Below are 21,526 nucleotides of genomic sequence, written 5' to 3' on the forward strand. Positions count from 1 at the left end.
TCAGGCCAGCACCGAGCGCCTGGAGAGGGCACGTACCAGGTCAGCAACTTACAGGGCCCATTTCCTCTTGCCTCTGCAGTCCCTCCTGGATCACGAGGTCCATAAATCAGCACAGCTCTGAGGACGTGCTGTATTCGTGATATACCATGCTGCCCTGAGAGGTTGCTGTCCAGGATTTTGAGTCATGGGATTACTCCCCAGCACGTTAGTCATGTTTCTTGGCTGCAGGACGGCGATCGGGGTTGTGTAGGGTCAGAGGTGGTGATGGAGCAGAGGGACCACAGCTGTATATCCGTTAGGGTTAGCTGGAAGTTCTTGGTCAGTTTTCTCTCTGAAAAGAATACTTTTTCTTACAGAAACCCTAATTTTGCTTAGAAATATCTATGTAAAAGTTTTTTTTTTTTTTTAAAGAAGAGAAACAGTAACTTTTTTGAGATTCATGGAGAAGTCAGATATGCAAGGTGTGTTTGTTTAATTGACAACAAAGATAACTTACGCTGACACATCTCTCAGGGCATGGATGGGGAACTGCTTTCTGACCTATGGGGGCCACTCCTCATCCCCTGGTGCTGTTGCCGTGTCCCATACGTGGTGAGGCACCAAGCATTGCTTCATTCCTCCTCATCCCTCTGTGAACACACACTTCTCTCCCTCCTTCCTGGTTGTCCCGAGGGACAGAAGTGGCTCTGAGGTACCTCACGAGCCAGCTCCCTACCTGTGCCCCTCTGGTCTATTCTCAGGTGATGTGGAGAGGCTCCATGAGGGTGCTGCCTCACGTTTCTTTTCCTGCTGTTGTATGATTCCCCGGGTTCATTTGAAGTGCCAGCAAGCCTCGACAACCTTGCTAAGACTCTGGGAAGGAATCAAAATGCCGGAGGTTTGCACGCCTCCCATCATAACATGGGTCTCCTCCCATCCATCCCACCGGGCCGTGCCCGGGGCAGCACTTGCTCAGCTTCCCAGCAGTGCGCGCCGCCGCACCGCTCTGTCCTCCGGTGACATACTGTATTTTGTTCTCAGGGCTGGGATGGCAGTGATGCTCTGTAACGGGCTGATTTGCAATTCCCTGACATATGCTAGTTACAATGATACATTAGGTTTCGGGAAAACAGCCCTCCTAATATACATGGGAGAGAACACACCAGATGACTGTTATGAGAGAGATCTGAGATATCTTATTTAACTTAATATCAAACCAAATGGAGAAACTTTGCAGGAACGACTGCCAGATTATCCTCTGAGGACTACAGCCTGGCTATTTGGCTGCCAATAAAACTACATATTTTCGTATTTACTAATGGGGGAGAAATGAACTCTTCATGGTGAGTAATTCAGATAGCAACAGCACCAGGCCCTCTTCATTCAACACTGTACAGCTTTCCCCAGGCAAAGGTCAGCGAATATGTTTGGTTTGCTTGCCTCTGTTGTAGGATTTACATTCATGAATCACTGGAGGGGCTGCGATCGCTTCCTGGCAGTGTGGCCCAAGTAAGTTGCTGTTTCAGGAACCTGTACACCTCCTCCCTGTGCTAGTCGGAGGAAAGACCATGGCGGTGTTGTAGGGCATGGGGAGGATCAGGACGTGGGGAGTTTACTCACTCATAGCCTCTCACTTGCTTTTCTTTCACATGGCAAGGGAAAAGGGTTATTATGATCAAAGCTTCATCCAATGATTTATGTCACTTAGCCACTGCTAGAGGAGAGGTGATGTCTTTTAAGGCTACCTGTGCTTGTCTTGAAGCAGGTCAGTAGGTCACACTCAGATATCCTTAGTTTCTTTTGAGGGGTAGCACTTGTAATCCAGGTGTTGGTACATCTTTTGAACTGCAGGTAACGTACCATGTTCTGTAAAACTGATCCATGTACACATTCTTTCAGGATTCGGTTACATTAAGTTTATTTTAATGAGTATGGTCTTGAACTTCTTGAACTTTTCACAGTAGGGTTTAGTGAACAGACTGGAAATGCTGAAAAAAGACATTAGAATAGGGTGAATAATTCATAAAGAGTAATTTATTTTATGAATGTCACCTTCTTCTGTTTGTGATTTGCTTGGGAATAAAGCATAATTTGTCCGAATTCGGTTGTTGATTAGAATTATAGACCAAATAACTTCTGTCAGCAATCCTTACTTTGCAGCTCAGCCCGAAGCAATTCGTCGTGAACAGTTGACATACAGAAGCTCAGCTGTTACAATGGACACAGAAATTCCAGGACTTATTTTTCTATTTTGTGATTAGATTATCAAAACTTGTCAATTTTTTTTCATTTGTTGAAAGGATTCCCTGAGATCTGAGAGTATTCTAATTCATCAGCGTGCAAGAGGATTGCAATATTTGCCAGAATTTCCTGTTCTGGCCAGCTGTTCTGCCAAATTTTATTTCATTAGAGGGCAGATGAAGCAATTGCATTAACAAATATAAACAGTGGATTTTTTTTTCCCTGTATTGTACCTACCCTGAAACTTAACTTCTGGCTTTCATCATGACCAAGATACGAAGGCCATTTCCATCATGGGGATATGACCAGGTTTTTATTTACTTCTTTTAGGCCTAAAGTTTTCGGAATGAACAAAGAGGAGCTCTGACTTCTTTTTGTCCATTTCTCCTTTCCTAATAATGAGTTTGAAAAAGTCCATGTCAGGCCTGTAGATTATCAAATGTTGTCTCAGTAGATTTCTGTTTTGATTTTGTCTTTTTTTTTAAGACAATGTGGATTCACCGAGTAGCAAGAATTAGCTGCCTGCAAATACGTTTCATAATTTTCACAAAACTCCTCAGCTAATGAGAACGGTGAATCTTTGCACTTTCTCAAAACTCGAAGCTCATGTCAGACTTCCAAGGACGCTAATGTGTAGAAATTGCTTCCATCTTTCTTTTACCCATTACAATGGGCTTTATTAGCACACCAGATTGCAATATAGAAAATTAAAGGCATTAGACTTGCATACTCCCGCTTGTTTGACAATGTGCATGTTGCTTACGTGAGGCTCACTGGCTGTAATAGCTCCAGATGCCAACTTTTTATTTCATTGTGCTGAGACTGGTGACTCTGGTTAGCTGGGAAGCGATGCTGACCTCTGAAACATCCTATGCTATGTTGCCACTCTTTCCAGTCTGTCGCAGTGATCAAATGTCCATTCTAAATTTAAAATCCAGGAGGAACTTGAAGACCTCTCTGTAATGTGCCCCAACTACATTTTAAGCTGTTGGATGAGCTGTGAAAGGGCAGCTGGAGGAAGGCAGAAAGGGGCAGCACGCGCTCCCAAGCTCACTGCTCCCCTGCCAGGTAGACTTCTCGAAATAGCATTGCCCACAGGGATCTTCTGTTGCATTTGAAATGATAACCGGCAATCTGCTGGAACCTGTGATGCCTTTTCATCATTTTGTGCATGGCTGTGCCCTCAGCCTGCCATGTGCCTCCCATATGGAGCGAGCCCCGGGGCTCGGTGCCCTGGCTGCGCGCACGCGGACCGCGGCAGTCGCGAGGCAGGTGCCTGGGCTCTGCCGGCACCGAGCGGTGCGGGCTCTGCTCTATGCACATGTGTAACTAGGTGACTTACGTGTGCTCAAATGCCCCAGCTGCTGCCTTTTGGCAGGTAATCAGAAAGAAGTAGCATCTGATGTTTACCCCACTCATGTTTTTTGTATCTAGTCCTTGTGCACGGGGTTGTAGTTCGATTCTAAGTTCTTCGTGGGCTGCGTGTTTATGTAATACCTAACTCTTTAGTCCTGAACTACTTCAGCAAAACTAAGTGATAGTGCTGTATGTTCAATATTTATTCTCCCTTCTGCACTGCAACAGTCAGAGCAATATAATGGGATCTATTTAGCATTTGCTCATTTGCTTTGCAGAACCCTCTTCCTGCTTTTTCTCCGCTTATGTAGGTGTAGTATTGCTCTAAGTGTAGATTGCAGTTTGTAGGTTTTGACAGAGTAAACACATACTCAAATCTGTTCAGAAGATCCTTGGTTAATAATAGATGAGATGAACATAACCTCTTTTAATTTGACATTATACATACTTACACGGGGTGTGTTGGGTAGGCACACTGTGATGTCTGACATGCATGGAAAGACAAAAATACCAATGTCCATATATTCTTTCAGTGCACAGTTCCTTACATTTGGATCAAAGGAAAGGAAGAACAAAATCCAATAAACCTGTATGTATTATTACGAACATTAGCTCACTCAAAAGGCCCTGTGTCTTATCTGTGTCACTCAACTAAAAAGATGCGGAACAGATCAGTGGAGAGCAAACAGGAAAAAAAATCAGCCAATTAACTCGCTGATCTTCTTCAATGTAGTAGTAAAATGAGATTTGACACACATAGGTGTGTACTGCAGGAAGGGTGTGCTTTTTGAACACAATGTGGTGTACAAGGTCGTTGTTACAGACCTGTGTCTTGATATAAAGAATAGCCAACATTCTGGTTTAGGCATTTCCAGCAGGAATTAAGAATATGGTTAATCTCTTCCTGGTAAGAAGAGCTGCAGGCTAGCATGACCAGTGAGTGATACAGGAGTTAATGAAGGAGAAGGTGGCAGATAGGTGAGTCTGTATCTAAGCTTCTCTATCCACACGTATTCCATACGTATCAACTGCTTTTAAAAAATACTGTACTGACATAAAGTTATGTGATCCCCCAGTCTAAGTGTATGTATTTGCACTGAGAAGATGGTTTGTGCTACTGATATTCTAATTTACTGTTCGTTTTGTTTCTTTGTTTTTCTCTCCCCCCATTATATTCAAAGGGGCCTCCTGATATCAGACCCCGGCTATCATTTTTAGAAGTATCTGGCTGTTCTTTGCATGCATGCTTCACTGAGGAAAGATTGGTTCCAGGTTTGAAAAGCAAGTCTACTTGCTTTGTATGCATACAAATATTTAATTATATTTCAGGTCTTTTTTAATGAGGAGTAGCTAAGAGTCCCTCATGTCAATTTTAGCCATCTATTAAATTTGTACAAGTACTGAACAAAAATTTACAAATGCCTAAGTTTACCTTGGCAGAGTACAAAAAGGGATTTAAAAGTAAATGTCTTTCAGCAATTTTTCCCCTATGAATCACTTGTGAATTAGGAAAACCCTCTGTTTGCATACATCTTTCACTTGTGCTGAGTGCCGGGATTGCCGGAGAGTCACATACAAGAGGCAGAGAACAGCAGAGTCCCAAAGACCAATTGCTGCTACTTGAACTTTGTAGTTCTTGAGCTTTTGCTTTTATAACCCCCTAATTGTTTGGGCACAAAGGAGCTGAGTCAGCACTGAGAGCTCCTGGCCATACCGGGTGACTTTGCTTTCTGAAATGAAACGTTAGGAGAGTTCTTGAGGTGTGATATAGTTCCCTCCACAAGACAGCAGCAATGAAAAGGATGGTGCAGGAGCTGAAGAAATGTTTGTTCCTTAATCGATTCCTTTTCAAGGAAATTAAAAGAGAATGAAATTTGAATAGCTGCTGAGAGTTCTGTTATCTACTTCTGTAACCTTTATTTTCCAAGGTTTAGCCAGTATTTATACATCTCTCTGCAGAGCTGTATTTTGGCACCAAAATATTGGTTGTGGTTTGCATAATCATATGATTCACTTCAGTAATTGCTTGCAAGAAAGCTGAAGTTATGCCTATTTTTCAAATACAATTAATTGTAAAATGTTGTGCTGTTTTTTAAAAATATCTTTAAAGTGTGGAAAAAGGCAAGGTTTTGTTCACTCTTGAGAGATGTGGGAAGGGGCTTGGAGAGAGTGAAACTGAAAAATAAGTTCTCAGTTTTTAAGAGGTGGAACTAGAATTGCTTTTTCTTGTCTTCTAGGAAGGCTATAAAATTTCATATAAAAAACTGTAGGAAAACCCTTTAAAAATATTTGAATGAAAAATTTTGTTTTTCACTATCCTGCCCTCTGTTTTCTCCTCCTCTTTGCCCAAGGTAGGAGATTACTACAGCTCAGAAAGAAACAGTCCGGGGTAGCTAGGTCTCACTTCTGAAGCACCAGTTTTACAACCACAACACACTTGTAAAGGTAGAGGTTAGTGACTAGGTGAACAAGTTGGTTCATGCTAAAAGCGTTTAGTGCCTGTGAACATACTGACGGATTTATAACCAAGGATATGTCAGTATATTTAAAAGTTTGTCTGTTGTTGGCCATTACACATCCCAGACATGTAGTGTGTTGAGGATCACAAGCCCAGTGTCAACCCAGTGGGAATCTGAGCTCTGGAGCACACCGGATTTTCAGGGAGCAGACTGGTTTCATCTGCCACCAGATAAAACTTCCAGAGAACACTGGCTATGTTTGTCTGCCACCGTAGGAGAAGCAGTTGGCAGGCCAGGGGTTAATTCTTGCTGTTCTGTGCAAGAAGCTGGGTCTGATCACAGTTTGTTGTCATGAAGCTAAGTGGCCTCTGGCTTTCCAAGATGGAACAGGTTTCTTCCACATATTATAATTCTGACTGATTGAAGGCTGCTTAAGTGGTTGAAATATGGCAAAAAATTACAGCACTTGTCCTCAGGCTCTTGCAGGAGAGCCAGCGTTTTGTGCTCCTCATTCTCCCTACCTCCCCTTGTGCTCTGATGCTTTCCCAAGGTTTATTATTCCCGTAGATCTGCAGGGAAGCTGGGCATTTGCAGATGGGGAGATGCTTCTTTGTGGCTACCTGAGCACCCACGTTTGGTTTCAGCTTTGGGAGCGAGGCGAGTGCCCGATCCCACACTGCTGTGGGCTGCCCCGGCTGCTGCATCGCCGCTGTCCGGCTTGTGGGGACAGGATTGATCCTCTGCTAGGCACAGAGGCGAGGGGAAGAGCAAAGCAGTTGCGTTTGTCCATTTGGTAAAGAAAATGTAAGCGTTGTGCCATCTGTTCTGCAACGACGTGAAACCCAACGTGAGCTCTTTGGAAAAGGCAGAAAATATGTTCAGAATCTGGGGAAAAGATGGATGTGAAAATAAGATGCTGAAAATTGTTAGGAGCCTGGATAACTCCAGAACAGACCAAAAATAACAAAACAAAAAGTAAAAAAACAGAAGAAAGAAAACTGCCTTAAAAGGGGAGGTCCGATGCAACACCCATTAGACTTCCTCCCATTTCTCCCCCATCTCCTTTCACGTGTTTGTTCACTTTTTCACCTTAATCCTACTCAGGAGAGCAAACTGCTATTTAATGGTTCAGAAGTTCTGTGATACGGCAGGAGCCTGTGGTGCTGCACCAGGTTGTGTTGCTGAGGCGTCCCTGTCCCTCCTGTCCGGAGAGAAAAGCCGGGGGGCTCGGGGTGAGGCCTCGGGCCTGGCCTCTTCGGCTGGCTGCCAGGAGGCCCTGCTGAGATCCATGGCACAGCTGTGTCGTTTTTCAGAAGCCAGGAAGGAGAATTGCAGACTCTGTGAAAAATGATAAAACCTGGAAAACTTTTTAAAGCGACTTTTATAGCTTGGTGAAATTCCTGCTTCCCCGGAGTTCAGAGGAGTCCCACAAAACTTTTAATTGCGTTAAGCTCCTCAGCGCAGCGCAGCGACCGGCCTGGGCTGGTGGCAGCGCCGGCAGCGAGCAGAGGAGGCTCTGAGGCAGTGCTGGGAGAGAGGATTCTTCCGAGGGACACTCATCACAGCAGAGCAGCGAAGGGGCAGAGCACAGAACAGCGTATCCCTCGTATCCCTCGAGGCTCCTGCTTTGTAAGCTGAGAACCGCGGCGAGGTCGGTAGCGATTCCAGTGCTGAGAGCTGCTGGGAGCGCGAGGTTTTGCTGGTGGGAGAGGAAGGGTGTCTTGTGGTTCACGCTCTGATCTTGGCTTTTAGGAGATCTGGGGAGAGCTTCTCATCTCTGCCACAGGGTTCCTGGGCAAGTCATCCAGTTTTCCTGCCTCCCGTTTCCTTACTGAGGGAATGGGGATTGCTTTCCTCCTGCATGGTGCCGTGAGGCTCCGTAGGGTTCGTGGTTTCCATAGAGATGAGGAACCTAAATAGAATTTCAGACCTGTTGAAGGAGAGCTATGAAACCTGATGGTGCTACCAAAAGAACAGCTTGGCTTTGGCTGTGTTGCGTGGGGCAGCTACAACAGGTTGTAAAACTGTCACAGGAGGTGTAAGTACTGTGAAAGCAGGGTCAGTTGGAACATGGGCTTGTAAAAACAAAAACCGTACCAATATAAACTCAACCTGTAAATATGAAATAATATCGCTAGTTTTAAAAAAAATAAACTACGGGAGATTTTCTCTTTAGGATCATCTGGGCATTTTAATTTGATATAATCTTTTGGTCTGGCAGGAGTCCAAGACCAAGAAGACCAGACCTGCTTCTGTTCTTTCTAGGGCACCCTGGAGTTTCTGAGGCTTCTCACTGTTTGTATTAAAGACCTTTAATTTGCTATAAGATGTCAGCTGGGGGATGAAAAATGTGGACTTACTCTGTGTTTTATTTTAGGCAGAGGGAGGCAGGGGAAATCATGTTTTAATTTAATTGATACGCTCTTAGTCTTTGTGAAGAAATGAAGAGACAACTTTCGGGTATTCCATAATGCACCATTAATTTTCCTCTCTCATTCATATTAGGAAAATATATTGCACATCTTCAGTCTCTCTGCTGAAATAAGAGTGATTTTTGAGATTGTGATCATTCCCATTTAACTTCTATAGGAACATTTTGGTTTGGTTGCATTTGCGGGCATCCTGAATCCAGTGTTTTCAATGCAGCCATGCCACTGACTTGTATAACAGAATAACAATGCCATCTGTCTTGTCTTTTTTTATCCCATCTTCAAACATCCTTTTAAAAAAAAAAAGAAAAGTGCTGGTTTACTTTGACTGTAGAGGGAGAGGAAATGTTCATTGAACTTGTAGCAGTAGTCATCCATCTCTCACGTGAGTTGGCAGGAGCTAATTTAGGACTTTGTAAGATGTGTGGGTTAGTTAAATGCTCCTGCCAAAGCATTTTATTTTATTTATTTATTTATTTTGTCAGTGTTAGCTTCCATTTGACAGTTTCCTATGCATTCATTCCCTGATCTTCCTGAATTGGGTCTCTTGGGCTCCTGATGGTGCTCTCTCTAACCTAGATCATGTAATTAGTGGCTAATTAAGTGGAAAGTCACAGTGTTGTGGACCTCCTTTGTAGTTTTTCAGAAATGTTGGAAGTTGTCATCCATGAACCTCAGTGGCTCTCTGACCACACGCCACATCTTGACTTGCCTCCGGTGCGTTCATCCATCTGCCTGTGCTGCCGTTGGGCTGGCTGGAGCCTCTGTGCCCTGCACTCAGGCTGTGTCGCTGTCCTGGGTGGATGCGTGTCACCAGTGGGATCCTCAGCAGCGTTCTGGGTGTCCTCAGGAGACACAGGGCAGCGATGTTGTGCCCCTGCTGGGTACTTGTTGTTCCTTTAGGCAGGACTTAGAGGGATGATACCGGTTTGAGTGGTGGAACTGATACAGATCTGGTAATTTCATTTGTAAACTGACTTTTTTTGCATTTGTAAGAGGAGATAACTGGTTTTCTTACCACTGCATTTCCTTTGTTCTACATTCCTGGCTCATGATCCTTGTAACTTCATTTGGACAGTCGACTTTGAGAAGTTTGTTAGCGTTGTTGGCTCAAGAGCTGCAAATGTTTTTCTCTCTCTGCCTAGTAGCCTAAATTAATAATGTCTGTTTAATTATAATCTCATGAGATTTACAGGCAACTTTAAATAACAAAGCCACATTGTTTTATAGATGATGTGCAAAATATGGAAACCACCTCTTCAAGAACTCCCCTAGTATCTATCTTGTGTTGTAACAGTATTGTCCAAATAAACACAGGCCATGTGTAAACTCACCAGAATGTGGTGGCCCTAAGCCAGCTCTAGTGGTGTGAATACACTAGTCTACTGACACATAGTAAATAATCCGGTTTCTAGTAGTACTGAAAGCTTTACTGACTGATTTATGCTTCTTTCTTTACATTTGGTTTCCATACTCTGTTATTTTCAGGGAGTGCATCCTCTCCAGGCTCCATTTGACTTGGTGTATGTTGTGTTCAGCTCCTGACTATCTTTGCTGGTTGCTGCAAAGAGGCTGGAGCTTCATTTCTGTTTTTTGAGGAAATCAGCCACTCTTAGCTTTTTTTCCAAAGAATATAGGTGGTTTTTATTTTCTAAAACAGACTAATATTTACAGCCTACCTTCTGTGTCAACACCCACTGATTTCTCACGTTTCTCCAGTTTTCTAGCTTTGCTTGTATCCTGTAGAGTTCTGTCTGTACAGGTGAATATTTTAAGTTCTGTTGTGGAGCATGAAGTTTGATGAAAAGTTTATGGTTACTGGAGCCACAGTTTAAGGAATAGGCAGAGGGAACATTCTTCAATTCAGATAGTAATGACGTGTTATATTAGTTGCTGGAGCCTTGGAGGGAGTGGTGGAGAAAATTATCATGAAAAGCTCAGCAAATAATGTGAAAAACTGGAGGTGATCAAGATCAGATCATAGGAATGGCTGTACTGCATCGGACCAGATGTCAGAGGCCTTACCTTGTCTCCAGAACTGGTCAGTAGTGTGCGATTATCTCTAGTGTCTTGGCATCAGTATCCTTCTGGGCTTTAGTTATTGGCAGATGTGCCCTGGTTCCACAGCTTCCACGGCTAAAATGCGTGTTGTACTGGGCAGGGCCCCCAGCGCCCGTCAGGCTTACTGGTTTTTGGACCCAAGATCTCTTGTGCAGCCCTTCTTAAAAGCCGGCTTTGTGTTTTTATTTGCGCTCAGTCCCCTGGCTCTGAAGCAGTTTTGAGGCAGTAGCTAGACTGTTTCATCTCCAAGTGTTGTCAGTATGAAGTCCTGTAACCTCTTTATTGTAGATTTTATTCTATAACCTCTTCATTTGATCTTTCAGCTTGAGACAGATCTCTCAGTGCAACTTTAGACGGGGAGAGTTCCTACGTAGGGGCCTCCTCCAGGTTCTTGAGGTGAGCATGTTTTGAAGAAGCTCACTTAATTTTGCTGTTACAGTACAGTCTCTGAGTGCTCCTTTACACCTTGATAATCTGTTGGACTTAGATTCCCCGATGAGTTTTCAGCTCCTGATCTATTTCAGCTTAGTTTTTGTGCTTTTTTTGCTTAGTTTTTATGCTTTTTGCAAGTATTTCCTCAAACTCTTTTTTTGGCTTGCCTTTATTGTGTTTTTACATTTAATCTGCCAGTCTAAGCCTTTCAATTTTCCTAATTTGGACTCTGCTTCATTTTTTTTATTACTATTATTTCTATTATTTTATTTTATTATTTTGGAAAGATGCCTGTATTCTTCGAATAGCGCTCCCTTGCCTTGCTGTTTAGCGGTGCTGACTTTCATTTGCTCTTTCTGAACTCTTTTGATGGCTGGTGTACATTTGCTCTGGGCCTTCACTGTCTTTAAATAGTTCAGTGCTACCTGCAATGAGGTTTTCTTTTAGGTGCCCAGTCAATTCTTTAACAAGCCTCTTTATTCTTACATAGTTATCCTTCTTGGAAGCAAGCACTGCAGTAGAAATATTACGGGTTTTGCTGCTCTTGCCACAACATTGAACATAAGCACGTTGTGCCCAGTGCTAGCGAGTATTTTTCAACCCAGCAGTAACAGTTCAACCACTCTGCTCACACAGTCGAAGGCTGCATCCCCTTTGCAGCCTGGGTCTTAGAGCTTCATGAAGCAGTCATTAGTGATGCCCAGTACCATGGGAGTACTGGACATCTCCCATTGCTGCGTGCTTCGTGCCCTCCTAGCCCTTCTGTTCTCCCTCTGTGTAGCTCAGTTGATGTTGCTGTCCTGATCAAGCAGCTGATAGTGTCACCCGATACAGTTGTTTTCCTATCTATACCTAGGATCCTTCTGGATTAAATCACTGTATTCTTTTTTTGATATGGTTAATGTGAGTTAATTCTAGACTCTCTTCCTCACTGGCAGAGTGATGTTCCGTGTGCTTCCTGTCCTGCTGTTAGTGTCCCCAGACTGTCTTCTTTTCATCGAGTGTCTGATGCGTTCTTATTTCAACACACATCAACATTTACCCTTCTGCACCTTCCTCTCCTTTTACTTAAAATACTCTTCACAGCATTTTCAGTATGCAATACAGTGATGGTATGGGAGAAGCTGTTCTCTCCTGTACAGACTTTATCCATTCCAAGATTTCTCCCCAGTGCTTGGTGAATCCAGACTCTGTTTCCATACCCCCTAAATCCAAACCTTATTTTCTCAGCTGTGCACTGCCTGCCTGACTTGTCTTTTCAAGGGGGTGGACATGGTGAGTACAGTGCCACAACAAAACTTCTGGTTTCAGCTTGCAAATTGACATGCAGAACATCTATCCTAATGCCTCCAATGACCATGAGCACCAGTTCCTCCCAGTGCTTCCTCAGAGACCCTCTGCATGCTGTGGGATCTGCCACCTTTGCTCTAGGGCAGATCACCATATGGATCCATTGCAGTAAGGAAGGGTAATTGTTTATGTGAGAGCGCAAATAAACCCTGCCCCTCCACGGGACTTCTACCTGCACTTATTTCACTTGCAGCAGCAAGGAGGCAGCTTCAGGCTGTCTCTGGGTGGTCTGTCTGGCATCCGTTTTTGTGGCTGGCCCATGAAGTCAGGGATGGAGAGCCTCCAGCTTTTTCCTCTACAACCAAGCTCCCACTGGCCTGAAACTGCCCTCTGTCTTGCTGGCTTGGGACGAAACTCCCTTTGCTCGAGCAAGGGGCTCTTTGAAGAGGCCCAGCTCATGTTCGTGATTTTGATTCACTGAGGACATAGACCACCAGCTGCTGCTGAGTTGTCTGAGCCCAGCTTGATCTGAGCTGATGTCCTTTATTTCTTCTGCTAAAATGTATTTATTATCATTCAGCACCTAAACCTTGTTCCTTAATCTCTAGGTACTAATGCAATGTCGAGAATAAAAAATACTAATTTAAAGATTCTTAAGGGTAGGCTTTTGAAGTATTTTCTTCCGTAAGCTACGTGAGGTTGTCTGTAACATTTCAGCCTCAAATTTCTGTTGGGGCTGCTTTTTTTGTTTCTTTCCTAATATGTCCAAGTTTTTCTCTATCAGCAATTCTTATTCTCTCTATGCTTTCAAATGCCAGAGAGTTATCATATGCCTCCTTTCCTCTGTCATATAGACAAATAGTGCACATTAGTTTTTTGATTTAATCCTTCTTAATAAGCCTGTTCCTCCAGGGATTAATTATTTTAGTTTCTGTACTGATTCTTGCACTTTGTTGACATCTTGTACTGGAAGCCTAGAACTGAGCACAGGATAAAATTGAAAGTTCATCTCTCATTAGGTTTCAAGCTCTCACTTGGATAACTGCTTTTCAGGTTTGTCCCTCCCATACAAGGGGAAGAGCAGGAAGGTTAAAATAAGCCTGGCTGTGGGATGTGGAAAGGAAAACAAGTGCCAGATATAGTAAGCTTCTGGAGTTTTTGTTTCCCCTCGGCCTTACAGGCATTAAATTTAAGTGAAACTTGTGTTTAGCAGAGCATGGCTCTGATTTCTAAGCCGTGGGTAACTGCACAGACCACCCCTGGACCTATCTATGGCCTGGTTTGGGTTCGGAGCAGGGTGGAACGGGGCCAGGGGGCTGCGCAGCCTCTGTCCTGGGTGAGGTTTTACACCTGGGGGTCCGGCTTCCACTGGAGGTGCTGGTGCCAGAATCTGGGGACCAGGAAAAACAGATTCTGTCACGATGCCCGTCTTCATAGGGCTGCCTTTTAGGGTGAGGATCCTGAACCCCCTCGCTGTGTGGCTGCACGGGGCTGCTGAGGGACACGGGGAGAGCTCGGCAGAGGAGCAGGCCGCGGTGGCCCAGGCCCCGGCCGGCTGGCGCTGTGCTGGAATTTACTCTCTGCAGCACCGGTACTCCTTTGGAATATGAAATGTTGCTGCAGTGCCATCTTCTTGAGGGAAGATTCGGGATTTCTATTATTTATAAACAATATCGTAACTTTGAATTACTTCAAGTGCCAAATTTCTTCAGTTCCTACTCAGATTAATTTAATATATTTAAAAAAAAGAAAAAAAGTTTAATTTAGTAATCCCTTTTCCTCCAGTGTTTGGTCTGCATCCTTTTATCTTGTTTACCATAGCAAAGACCCAGACTCGCTTTCGTACCCATTGATGGATCTGATCCAGCCCTGCTGCATTCGAGATGAAGGCTGCTTTGGGGAGGCTGCAGTGAGGCTCTGGTGAAAGTCTTTGGCCTGTCTTACACAGAAGGTCAGACTCAACTGCTTTAATATTTATGAATTCATTTATGAATCCTGGCCTTGAGATTTATGAATGTGACACCCGTTGACTTCAGTGGGTGGTGATTTGTGCCTTAAGCAAACAGATTTTTGAAAAGAAACTTGTGTAGCAACCACGCCAGTTTGTGAGAATTTGAGTTGAAGAGCTCTCCAGTCAGACTGGTTTTGTTTTCTTGCGGAATGTCAATTCATTTTTATTGCTGAGGGTAGAACTCAGCTATGCATTTTGTCAAAGTGACCTCAGAAATGCTTTATTTCAAATGGTTCCTTGTGTTAAAATGGGAGAGTTAATCCTTTTGGATCTCGCTGTTAGCAAATTCATGGACTTGATATTCATGCTTTTCCTCCCTGAAAGATTAAAATTGAGAAACTCTGTTGCAGAGAACTGCAATTACTATTCCCTGCTTGCAACAACAGCAATCAAGTTTACAATCCCCTGAGTCGGCACAATCTGCTGCATTTATCATTTTCGTTCTTAACGGCCATTTAATAACTCACCTCTTTCCCGTTTGGAGTTACACAGACCTGCGGACCTCAGACTTAGAGACTTCACAAAATGTTCTCGCTTGAGCATTCTTTTAGCTAAAAAAGCCATGCTGGGCTCTGTTTAAAAAGCTGCCATTCGTAAGAGGTCTGGCAGCTTAACCTGGAGATAAGGCTCCCGCTGGTGGTCCCAGAGGCACCTGAAAGGTGGGAGCAGAGCTGCCAAAGAAACGATGCTGCACAGCATCAGGGACGTCTGCTGTGAATCTGCCTCCTCCAAGTCTCAGCTACATTTCTGCAGGCTGCGTTCTGTGTTTGGTACAGATAACTCTGCAGAAAGCAGTGGTTTTGTGGGTGTTAATGTAACCTTTGGAAAAATGCAGCTTCCCTCTCTCGAACTCCCAGGATTTCGGGGTGAGCAGCTGCCAGCGCAGGGGGAGCAGGAGGCGGGGGACAGAGGCAGGAGGCTCACCGAAGGCAGCCGTGCTTGGGGCACCTGCTGCTGCCCAGAGGTGGGCACTGAGTGGCCCAGGTGAGATCTTGGTGCTGCTCTCTTTGAGGCAGGGAGTAGGGAAGCAATGGTTTCAGTGCTGGCCAGCGGTTAAAGCGAGGCACTGTGGCTGGAACCCTTGTGTCTGTCCTGAAATGTGCTGGTGTTGCTTTAGTCGTGTCTGTTTTCTTCACAGTTCAGTGAGAATGAGAGGCACAGTCTGTCTCACTGTTTTGTCTCTTTGAAAACCACAAAAACCGCTCTTAAAAACACAAAATGACTTATTCCATATAAATGCACGGGTTGGGCCCAGCTTCTCATCTGCTGTAAACTAACGCGGCTCTGTTAACTCGGGTTATATCGGCTGCAGATCTGTCCCGCTGCTGTTGTTAATCACACCTGCAGCTGTGTCCTGCCTCAGCTGGGCTCTGTGGACAAAACTTCATTTTCGGTAGCGGTGGAAGCATATAGACACATGAATGGATGGGTTTTCTTTCTCCCTTGTGCTGCAAGGACCGTAAGAAAGCAGACTGTCATGAAAGCACTCGTAGTATGAATAGCTCTTGTGTGCTGCTTTTCATTAGGAGATCCCAAAGTGCATAAAAAACATGACCTTAACCCTGCTCTGCAGAGGATACATAGGGTCACTAAGAAACATCCAGCTTTCCTATGGTTACCCAGCAGGCTCTGCCTGTCTGTCAATCTATGTAATTCCTAATTGTGTACATAATTATTCCCCTACCTTCTTGTTCATTTGAGAAGGTGTGGAAAATAAAGCAACTTAATTGCAAAGTGGAAAAAAAAAGCTGAAAAATACTAATTTTAGACCGACAGTAATAAAAAATACATGTTAAAAAAAAAAGAATCTTTTTCCCTTTCCCCACCCAGCCTGGGCCTGAATAAATAGGACAGCGACAGGATATAAGCACACTAAGTGGCAACATCTTCCAAACGTTTGATGCAATTCCTTCAGTGCCTCCATTCAGTTTAGAGAAAGGCGGATTTGCTGTGCAGTGCTTGAAGAGTTCAAGACGTACTCGTAGCATCAAATGCAAATCTGACATAAGGAGCTCTGTTTTCATTGTTATCGATATGAATGAAGATAAATGGAAATAAAATGCCAAGCATGTCTGTTCCTGAATGAACGTACTTTATGATTGAAAATAAATACATTGCAAGACTGAAAGCGTTGAGAAATCCCACGTGGGCTGGAAGGAGCTGGGAAGGTCTGTGTTACGTCCTTGGTTATACCCCAGGCTTCCTGGGTGATCTCGCTCCAGTCATCTGGGCTCTTTATGCATCAGGTCTGTGGTAATGTAATTGAACTTAATAATATTTCCATACCTGACTTCAGTGCTGGGAGGACGTGTCTGTTGCTGTTTGGAAAAAGCATGTTCTTGTGGTTCTAAGGCCTAGAGAAGGATATAAATAAAAATAGCACATGCAGTTTGCTTTCTCATTCTCTGCTGAAGGTGTCATCTTAGTGCCTATTTAGTCAAACATGTAGCAGTCAAGTATATGTAGCGTGCAAGCACATTAATATAGAAGTAGAGTAAGACCTTGTCTGATCATGCTGTCCTGCAGATGTAAGTATTTTTCTCTTTTGAGTCATCTACAGAATATTTTTTGGCAACTGTACAGTGAAGTACGAATCTCCTGTCTCTGCTTCTCTGTGAATTGATTGCTGGGAGGGTCCCGTACTGCAAATTCCCCTCTGGAGGCTTTGCTGACATCAGAGTGCAGGCTCCTAACCCAAGCTCTCAGCTTAAATATCAGGTACTCTGAACTCGGTATAAGGAGAATAAGTTCAGGACTGTATTTAGGGTATGGTCATGCACAGGTACATTGTGTGGCCAGTTACCTTTTTCAGAAACAAATACTCCAAAAAATACCCAGAACTTTCTCTATTTCCAGAAATACTGTTTCCAAGAGTCTGTGCAACACTCTATGTTACGGATTTAACCAAGCAGACACTTCGAATTTTTTAAATTTATTTATCATTAATTTCAGATTTGCTCACATTTAATTTTAGCTTTCTGTCTGTATCGTGTGCTTGGAGATTGGGAAGTAAATCTGCCTTTATATGGCAATGAGAAACTTTGTAAAGCAGTACTAATGAGGAAGAAAATGAACATTAATTAAACTTGCAGTTACAGGATGGGCTGAAGGCTCTGGAGCTGTGCAGCAGCAGCTAGATGGGTTGCTTCGTTACAGCCTAGAATAGGGAGCAGCGATGGGAACAGGAACGAGGAGACAATTAAGTCGCTCACCGAGTGCAGAACCAGTGAGACATTTAATTAGCCACAGGACCTAATGCTCGAAAACTTGGAGTTTTCTGCAGAGCCTAAATATGCCAGGCAGTTTTCCTGTCAAGTTAGACTAAAAGAACTCCTTTAGAAACACGAAAGGGGCTGAGGAGGCTGGAGAAGAGACTTCCTTCACCGCTGAGCTCTGCAGTGCTGGGTGAGCTGGTGAGGAGGTCCCGGTGGTCGCACCGTGGCAGTGGGGTCTGGCATCAGCAGCAGGTCCCAGGGGGAGGTGGTGACCTGATGGCAGCGTTCTGTAAAGCCGAGTGGTTCAGAGGGGTCTGTGTGGTCATTGCACTTACACGTATCTGTAGGTCCAGTGGTCCTTGTGAGCCTGGCAGGTCTTCAGGCTGCCTCAAGAGCTCTTCCCCCACAGGAGATCTGTGGAGCCCTAAACCCTCGCCCTCTGTATTGGGACGGACTCATTTGTGCCTTATCAATAAAACTCTTGTCGTAATTAGACAGGACAGGCGCTCTCTGCATTCCTTATGAATTTTTTCCTGTGGCTTTCACTTCTAAATAACTGCCTTGCTAACCTTAGCCGAGGTTTTGATTCTCTGAACTGCAGTTTCCTTTTGATTAAGTGTCTTCTGCTCTAGTCTTTAATGCATATTAATGAGTGCTAAGCAGTGCTTGACTTGAGTAATTTGCAGCTGGGATCTGAAAACTCTTGGAAGGAAGGCCTGGGGATGTCCTGCTTTGGGAAATAATGGGATATTCTAGGTTTTTTGCTACAGTTTGGTGCATTCCAAAGGCAAATCCATTTGCAATTAATTTGTATCTTTATAAGTCACAGGATGCAGTCACAGCTGCCATAATTATTTAGTGATATTCCCGTACTCACTTTAGTTTCAATTTGAAAGTCCCAGAAGAGGAGGGGAGGAGGTAACAGCTCACTCAGCATCTTTTCCAGACAGGTACTTCGTTCAGGGCTGGAGGAAGCTGATAATCGAGAGCCCGAATCCTGCTTTCGCCTCGCCTGGAGTAAATGTCCAGAGAGAATCCCAGAACTTTCTCAGGACTTTCTGGTGTAACCTGTGCCAAAAGAAAGGCACCAGTTTGATACGACATTTCTAAAAGTCAACCAGAGGTATTCTCCAGCGAGCTGCAGCAACTTCAGCGCTCTCCATTTTCATCACAAACTTGGCACGATGAGCTGGCAGAAAGGTGATGGCATCTGTGGACGGCAGCGGGATGGGTTGGGGAACGGGCACGGGCAAACTCGTGGTGCCGGAGCCATGCCCCTCTGCTGCCCACCTGGCTGCCCGAAGCCCTGGTGTTGGGTTCATGCCTAAAAGCAACCTCCATTTCCTGGTGGCTTTTTTGGGGGTGTTCTGAGAAATATCAGGAAAAAAAAAAAAGCATTAGGCAATCACCTCAAGCTTTTCAAATTCAAAGCACTTGGCAAAAACCAAACCAAACCAAATTAGCCCTTGTAATTATCCTGTAAGACCGTTGTTGTGAGGGTTCAGAGGTAGAGAAATGGAAGTAAAGAAGTTAAATGTCCTGCTCGAAGCAGCAAGGAAGTGTGTGGCGGAGACATTCAGGAGCCCCACGTATTTCTTAATGAATCATTTATAACCGTGGGTATATTATTAGGCAGTTGGCTTGAACTGTGGATTGCTGTAGGAACTCTAAGTGAATTTTCTTCTCAAAATCTTAAACAAAGCCATATTTTCTTTATTTCAATTCAGGACATGAAAATATGCTCGCTAAATGAAAGACTGTGTGGAATATATAGAAATATATAATTCTTCTACAATTCAAACACACGCTAACTCTTTCCTAATACTTCTGACCAAAAGTAATGGACGTGTTTCTCAGGACTAAAGGAAAAGAGAAATTCATCATATAAGGGATGAAGTCCAAGACAAAAATGAGGAGTGTTGAGGGGGAAGTATTCAGCCATGTTTAAAGGTTAAACTTCTTCCTATCTTCACTACAACAGGATTAAGGAGGCTGCTGTCATGGGGATGTACAGAGTGGTGTTGGGTCTACCCAAGAAGCAGAGTATGAAATAAGAGCACCTGATGGATGGGCAGTATTCAGAGCCACGGGAATCCTCCTGCATGCAAAGGGCCAGCACCAGGCACAGCCATCTGCAAGGAGTGTCAGTGTTTGGCCACTGGTTTTATGTCCTGGGCACCCGCCTTCAAATTCTCCTTTGTTGAGGCCTGTAGCCTGTCCCAGGGTGCTGCCTTCATCTCCTCAGGGGGCAGTCTTCAGCCTCAACAGATTTTAATCATAATTTTTCCAAAAGACCACCATGCGCTGGAAAGCGAGATTGCAGTTATAAAAACTGATGGTCTGCGATCAGTAACAGAACTGATCAAACTGAAGTTGCCTCTCTGTTAATTTTCTTGGAAGGTTTAAGTTTCAGTATGCAGTGGCAGCAGCGTTCCCCCAGTATGGTCTGTATTTTTAACAACACATGAACAATTAGGAGCCGGCATTAGCTGCTAAGTTAATAGTAGGTTTAATAAGTCCAGGAATACATACGTATGCAATGATACAGCTTACTTGCCAAAAGCTAAATCCCATTTTTTTTCATTGGCAGTCAGGCTCCCTGTGTGTTTCTCCTGGGTGTCTGTATGGCATGTGCATCGTATTGCGTGCAGCTGAGTATGCAAATGCTCCTTTCTTCTCCATCTTTGGTTATGCATTTCTCATAAATGACTTTAAAATTGCTGGAGGTAATATCCAATATCCAGAAGAAATGTGAGTGTGTGTATACAATTAATATATATATTAAAAGGAGAGTAATTCTGGAATAAAACATCAATTCTGAATTTTTCATGTACTTCCTTTACAGTAAAATGTCAGTCGCTGTCTCTCTAGGTTCAGCACTTGCTTGCTTGGTTGTCTTAGCTTCCTTGAGCTGCTGAGCCTGTCTCACCTTTTTTGTGTCTGATGTAGAATCTAAATTAGATAAGAAGAAACAGGACAGGATTTCAAATTCAGTTTCCTCTCTATACAGGCAGGATGGCATCAGTTTAAATTGCTTCGATATAATTTTGCTTCTTTAATCCTTCCTCTTCAATCTGTTTTTGTATACATTATATATATGAAATCTGGGACTGGAAATCTTGCCTAATGTAAGTTAAGACATGACAAATGAACCTGACATTTTTCCAAGGAGGGAACCAGAGAACATACTGTATTTATAGCAGTAGAAATGTAGTTTGCTGCTTGTAGAAGAAAAATATGGTTTGTATGAGAACTTTAATGCTGGGGTATGATAAGAGTGTTTAGATGATACTTGTTTCAAGTGAGGCTGCTGGGTTTGAGGCAGACAAACTGGAAGGTTGAAGTTGGGCTTCTCCCAGCAGAGGATGTGGGCTCCAGGAAGAAATGTGTCACTGGCGAGAGCTTCTCGTGGGCACAGCCCCCAAGTCCAGTGGCTTGGGTGTCAGACAGAGTGGAAAAGAGTGTGATGAAGAAGGATCTGAAGGTTGGATTTCAGGCGTCTCTCCTTAGTACTCTAAACAGTTTCTTCCACTATTAAGATTCCAGTCTTAATAGTAAGACTTTCTGTTTACACGATAAGCGTTCGTCAGTGTAAGTTCTCACACAGATGTGTAAACACACACAGGAAAATTGATTGAAGCCAACCATCTCTGCCAGCTGCCTGCTGGCTGTGGTCACCTTCTGCACCGGGGCAAGACAGCCAGCAGCAGACAACTGCAGGGCATCCAGGTTGTTTCACCTGCGTGAAAATGGTGAAAAGACTTTTAAAAAATGTTCAGTCTTTATGCTGGTTTCCCTGCTGTGTTAAGCAGCAGTGAAAACTGTGAGAATCGTTCGGATGATGGCCCTTTGAGGTGCTCTGTAGAAGTGCAAATTCCTCAGTTTTTCATACCTGGGTGTCTGTTCCAGTCTGGATAACTTTTTCTCTCTTGGCAGTGCACAGCTGACACCTATTTTAAAACCAGTTGTGGCTAATTCTTGAAAGAAGTTTTTTTTTTTTGTCAGTGCAACGCGTTGTGTCAAGGGGAAGATAATCACAAAGCTTAGTTGCCT

At 43.9% G+C, this 21,526-nt stretch overlaps 1 protein-coding gene across 1 annotated transcript in view; it reads left to right on the top strand.

Annotated features, from left to right (window-relative positions):
• Window positions 1-21,526, top strand: part of ADAMTS2 (ADAM metallopeptidase with thrombospondin type 1 motif 2) — a 177,181-nt gene that overhangs the window by 41,346 nt on the left and 114,309 nt on the right. The gene's annotated exons all lie outside the window — the stretch shown is intronic.

The sequence above is a fragment of the Oxyura jamaicensis genome, chromosome 13 (genome assembly GCF_011077185.1).
Source record: "Oxyura jamaicensis isolate SHBP4307 breed ruddy duck chromosome 13, BPBGC_Ojam_1.0, whole genome shotgun sequence".
Taxonomy (NCBI): domain Eukaryota; kingdom Metazoa; phylum Chordata; class Aves; order Anseriformes; family Anatidae; genus Oxyura; species Oxyura jamaicensis.